The following is a 12,240-nucleotide window of genomic DNA, read 5'->3' on the forward strand; positions in this document are numbered from 1 at the left end:
CGAATGTGATGACATCACGCAAGAGCTCACATCTGGGAGCTTGAGGACTTATGGCGCCGTACACATATACGTAAATATGTACAGTCATGCCCCAAAGCACTTCGTTCCACGTTGATATGTCCCGCAGCGTCCTGCAAGCAGATGAAGGTTTCATAGTTGACGACAGTTATGAAGACGTGTGGTTATGACATGCTACAATGAACAGCAGCCTTGATTGTAGCGAATAATGATGATCTCAGGAAAGTACTTACATTTGGGAGCTTGGGTACTGTTGTCGTTTTACACATATACATAAATATATACAGTCTTCTCCCAAGAGACTTCGTTGCATGCCGAAAGGTGCCACAGCGCCCTGTAACCAGATGAAGTTAGCATTGTTGACGTCCATTACGCGGACGTGTGGTAATGACGCGCTACAGCTTTAAACAGCCTTGAGTGTAGCGAATGTGATGACATCACGCAAGTGCTCACATCTGGGAGCTTGAGGACTTATGGCGCCGTACACAGATACATAAATATGTACAGTCATGCCCCAACCCACTTCGTTCCACGCTGGTATGTCCTGCAGCGTCCTGCATGCAGATGAACGTAGCTTTGTTGACAGTTATGAAGACGTGTGGTTATGACGCGCCACAATGAACAGCAGCTTGATTGTAGCGAATATGATGATCTCAGGAAGGTGCTTACATTTGGGAGCTTGAGTACTGTTGTCGCTGTACACATATACATAAATATATACAGTCTTCTCCCAAAGGACTTCGTTCCATGCTGAAAGGTGCCGCAGCGCCCTGCAACCAGATGAAGGTAGCATTGTTGACGTTCATTACGAGGACGTGTGGTCATGACGCGCTACAGCTTAAAAAAGCCTTGAGTGTAGCGAATGTGATGACATTACGCAAGTGCTCACATCTGGGAGCTTGAGGACTTATGGCGCCATACACATATACGTAAATATGTACAGTCATGCCCCAAAGCACTTCGTTGCACGTTGATATGTCCTGCAGCGTCCTGCAAGCAGATGAAGGTAGAATTGTTGACGACAGTTATGAAGACGTGTGTTTATGACGCGCTACAATGAACAGCAGCTTGATTGTAGCGAACATGATGATCTCAGGAAAGTACTTACATTTGGGAGCTTGTGTACTGTTGTCGCTGTACACATATACATAAATATATACAGTCTTCTCCCAAGGGTCTTCGTTGCATGCCGAAAGGTGCCACAGCGCCCTGTAAGCAGATGAAGGTAGCATTGTTGACGTCCATTACGAGGACGTGTGGTCATGACGCGCTACAGCGTAAAAAAGCCTTCAGTGTAGCGAATGTGATGACATCACGCAAGAGCTCACATCTGGGAGCTTGAGGACTTATGGCGCCGTACACATATACGTAAATATCTACAGTCATGCCCCAAAGCACTTCGTTCCACGTTGATATGTCCTGTAGCGTCCTGCAAGCAGATGAAGGTAGCATTGTTGACGACAGTTATGAAGACGTGTGGTTATGACGCGCTACAATGAACAGAAGCTTGATTGTAGCGAATATGATGATCTCAGGAAGGTGCTTACTTTTGGGAGCGTGAGTACTGTTCTCGCTGTACACATATACATAAATATATACAGTCTTCTCCCAAAGGACTTGGTTGCATGCTGAAAGGTGCCGCAGCGCCCTGCAACCAGATGAAGGTAGCATTGTTGACGTCCAATACGAGGACGTGTGGTCATGACGCGCTACAGCGTAAAAAAGCCTTCAGTGTAGCGAATGTGATGACACCACGGAAGTGCACACATCTAGGAGTTTGAGGACTTATGGCGCCGTACACATATACATAAATATGTACAGTCATACCCCAAAGCACTTCGTTCCACGCTGATATGTCCTGCAGCGTCCTGCAAGCAGATGAAGGTAGCATTGTTGACGAGAGTTACGAAGACGTGTGGTTATGACGCGCTACAATGAACAGCAGCCTTGATTGTAGAGAATATAATGATCTCAGGAAAGTACTTACATTTCGGAGCTTGAGTACTATTGTCGCTGTATACATATAAATAAATATATACGGCCTCCTCCCAAGGGACTTCGTTGCATGCCGAAAGGTGCCACAGCGCCCTGTAACCAGATGAAGGTAGCATTGTTGACGTCCATTACGAGGATCTGTGGTCATAACACGCTACAGCTTAAAAAAGCCTCGAGTATAGCGAATGCGATGACATCACGCAAATGCTCACATCTAGGAGCTTGAGGACTTATGGCGCAATACACATATACATATGTACAGTCGTGCCCCAAAGCATTTCGTTCCATGCTGGTATGTCCTGCAGCGTCCTGCATGCAGATGAAGGTAGCTTTGTTGACGACAGTTATGAAGACGTGTGGTTATGACGCGCTACAATCAAGTGCAGCCTTGATTGTAGCGAATATGATGATCTCAGGAAAATACTTACATTTGGGAGCTTGAGTACTGTTGTCGCTGTACACATATACATAAATATATACAGTCTTCTCCCAAGGGAATTCGTTGCATGCGGAAAGGTGCCACAGCGCCCTGTAACCAGATGAAGGTAGCATTGTTGACGTCCATTACGAGGACGTGTGGTCATGACGCGCTACAGCGTAAAAAAGCCTTGAGTGTAGCGAATGTGATGACATGACGCAAGTGCTCACATCTGGGAGCTTGAGGATTATAGCGCCGTACACATATACGTAAATATGTACAGTCATGCCCCAAAGCACTTCGTTCCACGCTGATACGTCCTGCAGCATCCTGCAAGGAGATGAAGGTAGCTTTGTTGACGACAGCTATGAAGGCGTGCGGTTATGAAGCACTACAATGAACAGGAGCCTTGATTGTTGCGAATATGATGATCTCAGGAAAGTGCTTACATTTGGGAGCTTGAGTACTGTTATCGCTGTACACATATACATAAATATATACAGTCTTCTCCCAAGGGTCTTCGTTGCATGCCGAAAGGTGCCACAGCGCCCTGTAAACAGATGAATGTAGCATTGTTGACGTCCATTACGAGGACGTGTGGTCATGACGCGCTACAGCGTAAAAAAGCCTTGAGTGTAGCGAATGCGATGACATCACGCAAGTGCTCACATCTGAGAGCTTGAGGACTTATGGCGCCGTACACATATACGTAAATATGTACAGTCATGCCCCAAAGCACTTCGTTCCACGTTGATATGTCCTGTAGCGTCCTGCAAACAGATGAAGGTAGCATTGTTCACGACAGTTACGAAGACGTGTGGTTATGACGCGCTACAATGAACAGAAGCTTGATTGTAGCGAATATGATGATCTCAGGAAGGTGCTTACATTTGGGAGCTTGAGTACTGTTCTCGCTGTACACATATACATAAATATATACAGTCTTCTCCCAAAGGACTTGGTTGCATGCTGAAAGGTGCCGCAGCGCCCTGCAACCAGATGAAGGTAGCATTGTTGACGTCCATTACGAGGACATGTGGTCATGACGCGCTACAGCGTAAAAAGGCCTTCAGTGTAGCGAATGTGATGACATGACGCAAGAGCTCACATCTGGGAGCTTGAGGACTTATGGCGCCGTACACATATACGTAAATATGTACAGTCATGCCCCAAAGCACTTCGTTCCACGTTGATATGTCCTGCAGCGTCCTGCAAGCAGATGAAGGTTTCATAGTTGACGACAGTTATGAAGACGTGTGGTTATGACATGCTACAATGAACAGCAGCCTTGATTGTAGCGAATATGATGACCTCAGGAAAGTACTTACATTTGGGAGCTTGGGTACTGTTGTCGCTTTACACATATACATAAATATATACAGTCTTCTCCCAAGAGACTTCGTTGCATGCCGAAAGGTGCCACAGCGCCCTGTAACCAGATGAAATTAGCATTGTTGACGTCCATTACGCGGACGTGTGGTAATGACGCGCTACAGCTTTAAACAGCCTTGAGTGTAGCGAATGTGATGACATCACGCAAGTGCTCACATCTGGGAGCTTGAGGACTTATGGCGCCGTACACAGATACATAAATATGTACAGTCATGCCCCAACCCACTTCGTTCCACGCTGGTATGTCCTGCAGCGTCCTGCATGCAGATGAAGGTAGCATTGTTGACAGTTATGAAGACGTGTGGTTATGACGCGCTACAATGAACAGCAGCCTTGATTGTAGAGAATATAATGATCTCAGGAAAGTACTTACATTTCGGAGCTTGAGTACTATTGTCGCTGTATACATATAAATAAATATATACGGCCTCCTCCCAAGGGACTTCGTTGCATGCCGAAAGGTGCCACAGCGCCCTGTAACCAGATGAAGGTAGCATTGTTGACGTCCATTACGAGGACCTGTGGTCATAACACGCTACAGCTTAAAAAAGCCTCGAGTATAGCGAATGCGATGACATCACGCAAATGCTCACATCTAGGAGCTTGAGGACTTATGGCGCAATACACATATACATATGTACAGTCATGCCCCAAAGCATTTCGTTCCATGCTGGTATGTCCTGCAGCGTCCTGCATGCAGATGAAGGTAGCTTTGTTGACGACAGTTATGAAGACGTGTGGTTATGACGCGCTACAATCAAGTGCAGCCTTGATTGTAGCGAATATGATGATCTCAGGAAAATACTTACATTTGGGAGCTTGAGTACTGTTGTCGCTGTACACATATACATAAATATATACAGTCTTCTCCCAAGGGAATTCGTTGCATGCGGAAAGGTGCCACAGCGCCCTGTAAGCAGATGAACGTAGCATCGTTGACGTCCATTACGAGGACGTGTGGTCATGACGCGCTAAAGCGTAAAAAAGCCTTCAGTGTAGCGAATGTGATGACATCACGCAAGTGCTCACATCTGGGAGCTTGAGGACTTATGGCGCCGTACACAGATACATAAATATGTACAGTCATGCCCCAAAGCACTTCGTTCCACGTTGATATGTCCTGCAGCGTCCTGCAAGCAGATGAAGGTTTCATAGTTGACGACAGTTATGAAGACGTGTGATTATGACATGCTACAATGAACAGCAGCCTTGATTGTAGCGAATATGATGATCTCAGGAAAGTACTTACATTTGGGAGCTTGGGTACTGTTGTCGCTTTACACATATACATAAATATATACAGTCTTCTCCCAAGAGACTTCGTTGCATGCCGAAAGGTGCCACAGCGCCCTGTAACCAGATGAAGTTAGCATTGTTGACGTCCATTACGCGGACGTGTGGTAATGACGCGCTACAGCTTTAAACAGCCTTGAGTGTAGCGAATGTGATGACATCACGCAAGTGCTCACATCTGGGAGCTTGAGGACTTATGGCGCCGTACACAGATACATAAATATGTACAGTCATGCCCCAACCCACTTCGTTCCACGCTGGTATGTCCTGCAGCGTCCTGCATGCAGATGAAGGTAGCATTGTTGAAAGTTATGAAGACGTGTGGTTATGACGCGCCACAATGAACAGCAGCTTGATTGTAGCGAATATGATGATCTCAGGAAAGTGCTTACATTTGGGAGATTGAGTACTGTTGTCGCTGTACACATATATATAAATATATACAGTCTTCTCCCAAAGGACTTCGTTGCATGCTGAAAGGTGCCGTAGCGCCCTGCAACCAGATGAAGGTAGCATTGTTGACGTTCATTACGAGGACGTGTGGTCATGACGCGCTACAGCTTAAAAAAGCCTTGAGTGTAGCGAATGTGATGACATTACGCAAGTGCTCACATCTGGGAGCTTGAGGACTTATGGCGCCGTACACATATACGTAAATATGTACAGTCATGCCCCAAAGCACTTCGTTGCACGTTGATATGTCCTGCAGCGTCCTGCAAGCAGATGAAGGTAGCATTGTTGACGACAGTTATGAAGACGTGTGGTTATGACGCGCTACAATGAACAGAAGCTTGATTGTAGCGAATATGATGATCTCAGGAAGGTGCTTACTTTTGGGAGCTTGAGTACTGTTCTCGCTGTACACATATACATAAATATATACAGTCTTCTCCCAAAGGACTTGGTTGCATGCTGAAAGGTGCCGCAGCGCACTGCAACCAGATGAAGGTAGCATTGTTGACGTCCATTACGAGGACGTGTGGTCATGACGCGCTACAGCGTAAAAAAGCCTTCAGTGTAGCGAATGTGATGACACCACGGAAGTGCACACATCTAGGAGTTTGAGGACTTATGGCGCCGTACACATATTCATAAATATGTACAGTCATACCCCAAAGCACTTCGTTCCACGCTGATATGTCCTGCAGCGTCCTGCAAGCAGATGAAGGTAGCATTGTTGACGAGAGTTACGAAGACGTGTGGTTATGACGCGCTACAATGAACAGCAGCCTTGATTGTAGAGAATATAATGATCTCAGGAAAGTACTTACATTTCGGAGCTTGAGTACTATTGTCGCTGTATACATATAAATAAATATATACGGCCTCCTCCCAAGGGACTTCGTTGCATGCCGAAAGGTGCCACAGCGCCCTGTAACCAGACGAAGGTAGCATTGTTGACGTCCATTACGAGGACCTGTGGTCATAACACGCTACAGCTTAAAAAAGCCTCGAGTATAGCGAATGCGATGACATCACGCAAATGCTCACATCTAGGAGCTTGAGGACTTATGGCGCAATACACATATACATATGTACACTCATGCCCCAAAGCATTTCGTTCCATGCTGGTTTGTCCTGCAGCGTCCTGCATGCAGATGAAGGTAGCTTTGTTGACGACAGTTATGAAGACGTGTGGTTATGACGCGCTACAATCAAGTGCAGCCTTGATTGTAGCGAATATGATGATCTCAGGAAAATACTTACATTTGGGAGCTTGAGTACTGTTGTCGCTGTACACATATACATAAATATATACAGTCTTCTCCCAAGGGAATTCGTTGCATGCGGAAAGGTGCCACAGCGCCCTGTAACCAGATGAAGGTAGCATTGTTGACGTCCATTACGAGGACGTGTGGTCATGACGCGCTACAGCGTAAGAAAGCCTTGAGTGTAGCGAATGTGACGACATGACGCAAGTGCTCACATCTGGGAGCTTGAGGATTATAGCGCCGTACACATATACGTAAATATGTACAGTCATGCCCCAAAGCACTTCGTTCCACGCTGATACGTCCTGCAGCATCCTGCAAGGAGATGAAGGTAGCTTTGTTGACGACAGCTATGAAGGCGTGCGGTTATGAAGCACTACAATGAACAGGAGCCTTGATTGTTGCGAATATGATGATCTCAGGAAAGTGCTTACATTTGGGAGCTTGAGTACTGTTATCGCTGTACACATATACATAAATATATACAGTCTTCTCCCAAGGGTCTTCGTTGCATGCCGAAAGGTGCCACAGCGCCCTGTAACCAGATGAATGTAGCATTGTTGACGTCCATTACGAGGACGTGTGGTCATGACGCGCAACAGCGTAAAAAAGCCTTGAGTGTAGCGAATGCGATGACATCACGCAAGTGCTCACATCTGAGAGCTTGAGGACTTATGGCGCCGTACACATATACGTAAATATGTACAGTCATGCCCCAAAGCACTTCGTTCCACGTTGATATGTCCTGTAGCGTCCTGCAAACAGATGAAGGTAGCATTGTTCAAGACAGTTATGAAGACGTGTGGTTATGACGCGCTACAATGAACAGAAGCTTGATTGTAGCGAAAATGATGATCTCAGGAAGGTGCTTACATTTGGGAGCTTGAGTACTGTTCTCGCTGTACACATATACATAAATATATACAGTCTTCTCCCAAAGGACTTGGTTGCTTGCTGAAAGGTGCCGCAGCGCCCTGCAACCAGATGAAGGTAGCATTGTTGACGTCCATTACGAGGACATGTGGTCATGACGCGCTACAGCGTAAAAAAGCCTTCAGTGTAGCGAATGTGATGACATGACGCAAGAGCTCACATCTGGGAGCTTGAGGACTTATGGCGCCGTACACATATACGTAAATATGTACAGTCATGCCCCAAAGCACTTCGTTCCACGTTGATATGTCCTGCAGCGTCCTGCAAGCAGATGAAGGTTTCATAGTTGACGACAGTTATGAAGACGTGTGGTTATGACATGCTACAATGAACAGCAGCCTTGATTGTAGCGAATATGATGATCTCAGGAAAGTACTTACATTTGGGAGCTTGGGTACTGTTGTCGCTTTACACATATACATAAATATATACAGTCTTCTCCCAAGAGACTTCGTTGCATGCCGAAAGGTGCCACAGCGCCCTGTAACCAGATGAAGTTAGCATTGTTGACGTCCATTACGCGGACGTGTGGTAATGACGCGCTACAGCTTTAAACAGCCTTGAGTGTAGCGAATGTGATGACATCACGCAAGAGCTCACATCTGGCAGCTTGAGGACTTATGGCGCCGTACACATATACGTAAATATCTACAGTCATGCCCCAAAGCACTTCGTTCCACGTTGATATGTCCTGTAGCGTCCTGCAAGCAGATGAAGGTAGCATTGTTGACGACAGTTATGAAGACGTGTGGTTATGACGCGCTACAATGAACAGAAGCTTGATTGTAGCGAATATGATGATCTCAGGAAGGTGCTTACTTTTGGGAGCTTGAGTACTGTTCTCGCTGTACACATATACATAAATATATACAGTCTTCTCCCAAAGGACTTGGTTGCATGCTGAAAGGTGCCGCAGCGCCCTGCAACCAGATGAAGGTAGCATTGTTGACGTCCATTACGAGGACGTGTGGTCATGACGCGCTACAGCGTAAAAAAGCCTTCAGTGTAGCGAATGTGATGACATCACGGAAGTGCACACATCTAGGAGTTTGAGGACTTATGGCGCCGTACACATATACATAAATATGTAGAGTCATGCCCCAAAGCACTTCGTTCCACGCTGATATGTCCGGCAGCATCCTGCAAGCAGATGAAGGTAGCATTGTTGACGAGAGTTACGAAGACGTGTGGTTATGACGCGCTACAATGAACAGCAGCCTTGATTGTAGAGAATATAATGATCTCAGGAAAGTACTTACATTTCGGAGCTTGAGTGCTATTGTCGCTGTATACATATAAATAAATATATACGGTCTCCTCCCAAGGGACTTCGTTGCATGCCGAAAGGTGCCACAGCGCCCTGTAACCAGATGAAGGTAGCATTGTTGTCGTCCATTACGAGGACCTGTGGTCATAACACGCTACAGCTTAAAAAAGCCTCGAGTATAGCGAATGCGATGACATCACGCAAATGCTCACATCTAGGAGCTTGAGGACTTATGGCGCTATACACATATACATATGTACAGTCATGCCCCAAAGCACTTCGTTCTATGCTGGTATGTCCTGCAGCGTCCTGCATGCAGATGAAAATAGCATTGTTGACGACAGTTATGAAGACGTGTGGTTATGACGCGCTACAATCAAGTGCAGCCTTGATTGTAGCGAATATGATGATCTCAGGAAAATACTTACATTTGGGAGCTTGAGTACTGTTGTCGCTGTACACATATACATAAATATATACAGTCTTCTCCCAAGGGAATTCGTTGCATGCGGAAAGGTGCCACAACGCCCTGTATACAGATGAAGGTAGCATTGTTCGCGTCCATTACGAGGATGTGTGGTCATGACGCGCTACAGCTTAAAAAAAGCCTTGGATGTAGCGAATGCGATGTCATCACGCAAGGGCTCACATCTGGGAGCTTGAGGACATATGGCGCCATACACATATACATAAATATGTACAGTCATGCCCCAAAGCACTTCGTTCCACGCTGGTATGTCCTGCAGCGTCCTGCATGCAGATGAAGGTAGCATTGTCGAGGACAGTTATGAAGACGTGTGGTTATGACGCGCTAGAATGAACAGCAGCCTTGATTGTAGCGAATATGATGATCTCAGGAAAGTGCTTACATTCGGGAGCTTGAGTACTGTGGTCGGTGTACACATATACATATATATTACAGTCTTCTACCAAGGGACTTTGTTGCATGCCGAAAGGTGCCACAGCACCCTGTAACCAGGTGAAGGTAGCACTGTTGACGTCCATAATGAGGACCTCTGGTCATGACGCGCTACAGCTTAAAAAAGCCTCGAGTGTAGCGAATGTGATGACATCAAGCAAGTGCTCACATCTGGGAGCTTGACAACTTATGGCGCCGTACACAGATGCATAAATATGTACAGTCATGCCGCAACCCACTTCGTTCCACTCTGATATGTCCTGCAGCATCCTGCAAGGAGATGAAGGTAGCTTTGTTGACGACAGTTATGAAGACGTGCGGTTATGAAGCACTACAATGAACAGCAGCCTTGATTGTAGCGAATATGATGATCTCAAGAAAGTACTTACATTCGGGAGATTGAGTACTGTTGTCGCTGTACACATATACATAAATATATACAGCCTGATCCCAAGGGACTTCGTTGCATGCCGAAACGTGCCACAGCGCCCTGTAACCAGATGAAGGTAGCATTGTTGACGTCCATTACGAGGACGTGTGGTCATGACGCGCTACAGCGTAAAAAAGCCTTGAGAGTAGCGAATGTGATGACATGACGCAAGTGCTCACATCTGGGAGCTTGAGGATTATAGCGCCGTACACATATACGTAAATATGTACAGTCATGCCCCAAAGCACTTCGTTCCACGCTGATACGTCCTGCAGCATCCTGCAAGGAGATGAAGGTAGCTTTGTTGACGACAGCTATGCAGGCGTGCGGTTATGAAGCACTACAATGAACAGGAGCCTTGATTGTTGCGAATATGATGATCTCAGGAAAGTGCTTACATTTGGGAGCTTGAGTACTGTTATGGCTGTACACATATACATAAATATATACAGTCTTCTCCCAAGGGACTTCGTTGCATGCCGAAAAGTGCCACAGCGCTCTGCTACGAGATGAAGGTAGCATTGTTGACGTCGATTACGAGGACCACTGGTCATGACGCGCAACAGCTTAAAAAAGCCTTGAATGTAGCGAATGTGATGACATCACACAAGTGCTCACATCTGGGAGCTTCACAACTTATGGCGCCGTACACAGATACATAAATATGTACAGTCATGCCCCAACCCACTTCGTTCCACGCTAATATGTCCTGCGGCATCCTGCAAGCAGATGAAGGTAGCATTGTTGACGACAGTTATGAAGACGTGTGGTTATGAAGCACTACAATGAACAGGAGCCTTGATTGTTGCGAATATGATGATCTCAGGAAAGTGCTTACATTTGGGAGCTTGAGTACTGTTATCGCTGTACACATTTACATAAATATATACGGTCTTCTCCCAAGGGACTTCGTTGCATGCCGAAAGGTGCCACAGCGCTCTGCAACGAGATGAAGGTAGCATTGTTGACGTCCATTACGAGGACCACTCGTCATGACGCGCTACAGCTTTAAAAAAGCCTTGAGCGTAGCGAATGTGATGACATCACGGAAGTGCTTACATCTGGGAGCTTGAGTACTGATGGGGCCGTACATATTTACATAAATATGTACAGTCATGCCCCAAAGCACTTCGTTCCACGCTGATATGTCTTGCAGCGTCCTGCAAGCAGAAGAAGGTAGCATTGAGAATGTCCACAACAAGCAGATGCGATTATGACGCGCTAATATGAACAGCAGCCTTGATTGTAGCGAATATAATGATCTCAGGAAAGTACTTACATTTGGGAGCTTGAGTACTGTTGTCGCTGTACACATATACATAAATATATACAGTCTTCTCCCAAGGGACTTCGTTGCATGCCGAAAGGTGCCACAGCGCCCTGTAACCAGATGAAGGTAGCATTGTTGACGTGCATTACGAGGACCTGTGGTCATAACACGCTACAGATTTAAAAAGCCTTGAGTAGAGCGAATGCGATGACATCACGCAAATGCTCACACCTAGGAGCTTGAGGACTTATGGCGCCATACACATATACATATGCACAGTCATGCCCCAAAGCACTTCGTTCCACGCCGGTATGTCCTGCAGCGTCCTGCATGCCGATGAAGGTAGCATTTTGAGGACAGTTATGAAGACGTGTGGTTATGACGCGCTAGAATGAACAGCAGCCTTGATTGTAGCGAATATGATGATCACAGGAAAGTGCTTACATTCGGGAGCTTGAGTACTGTGGTCGATGTACACATATACATAAATATATACAGTCTTCTACCAAGAGACTTTGTTGCATGCCGAAAGGTGCCACAGCGCCCTGTAACCAGGTGAAGGTAGCATTGTTGACGTCCGTTATGAGGACCTC

The 12,240-nt window shown here is 46.2% G+C and overlaps 3 long non-coding RNA genes across 3 annotated transcripts; all 3 read right to left on the reverse strand.

Annotated features, from left to right (window-relative positions):
• Nucleotides 1-2,273: 2,273 nt before the first annotated feature.
• Nucleotides 2,274-3,168, reverse strand: LOC142572240 (uncharacterized). The gene is made up of 3 exons (XR_012826027.1): nucleotides 2,881-3,168; nucleotides 2,662-2,761; nucleotides 2,274-2,542 (listed from the first exon to the last, which is right to left on the reverse strand). It is a non-coding gene; the product is annotated as an uncharacterized LOC142572240 (long non-coding RNA).
• A 3,558-nt stretch (nucleotides 3,169-6,726) lies between these two features.
• On the reverse strand, nucleotides 6,727-7,324 carry LOC142572246 (uncharacterized). The gene is made up of 3 exons (XR_012826028.1): nucleotides 7,263-7,324; nucleotides 7,044-7,143; nucleotides 6,727-6,924 (listed from the first exon to the last, which is right to left on the reverse strand). It is a non-coding gene; the product is annotated as an uncharacterized LOC142572246 (long non-coding RNA).
• A 3,507-nt stretch (nucleotides 7,325-10,831) lies between these two features.
• On the reverse strand, nucleotides 10,832-11,531 carry LOC142572252 (uncharacterized). The gene is made up of 3 exons (XR_012826029.1): nucleotides 11,437-11,531; nucleotides 11,216-11,316; nucleotides 10,832-11,096 (listed from the first exon to the last, which is right to left on the reverse strand). It is a non-coding gene; the product is annotated as an uncharacterized LOC142572252 (long non-coding RNA).
• Between the last annotated feature and the right edge of the window lie 709 nt (nucleotides 11,532-12,240).

Source organism: Dermacentor variabilis, chromosome 1 (assembly GCF_050947875.1).
Source record: "Dermacentor variabilis isolate Ectoservices chromosome 1, ASM5094787v1, whole genome shotgun sequence".
NCBI classification, from domain to species: Eukaryota; Metazoa; Arthropoda; class Arachnida; order Ixodida; family Ixodidae; genus Dermacentor; species Dermacentor variabilis.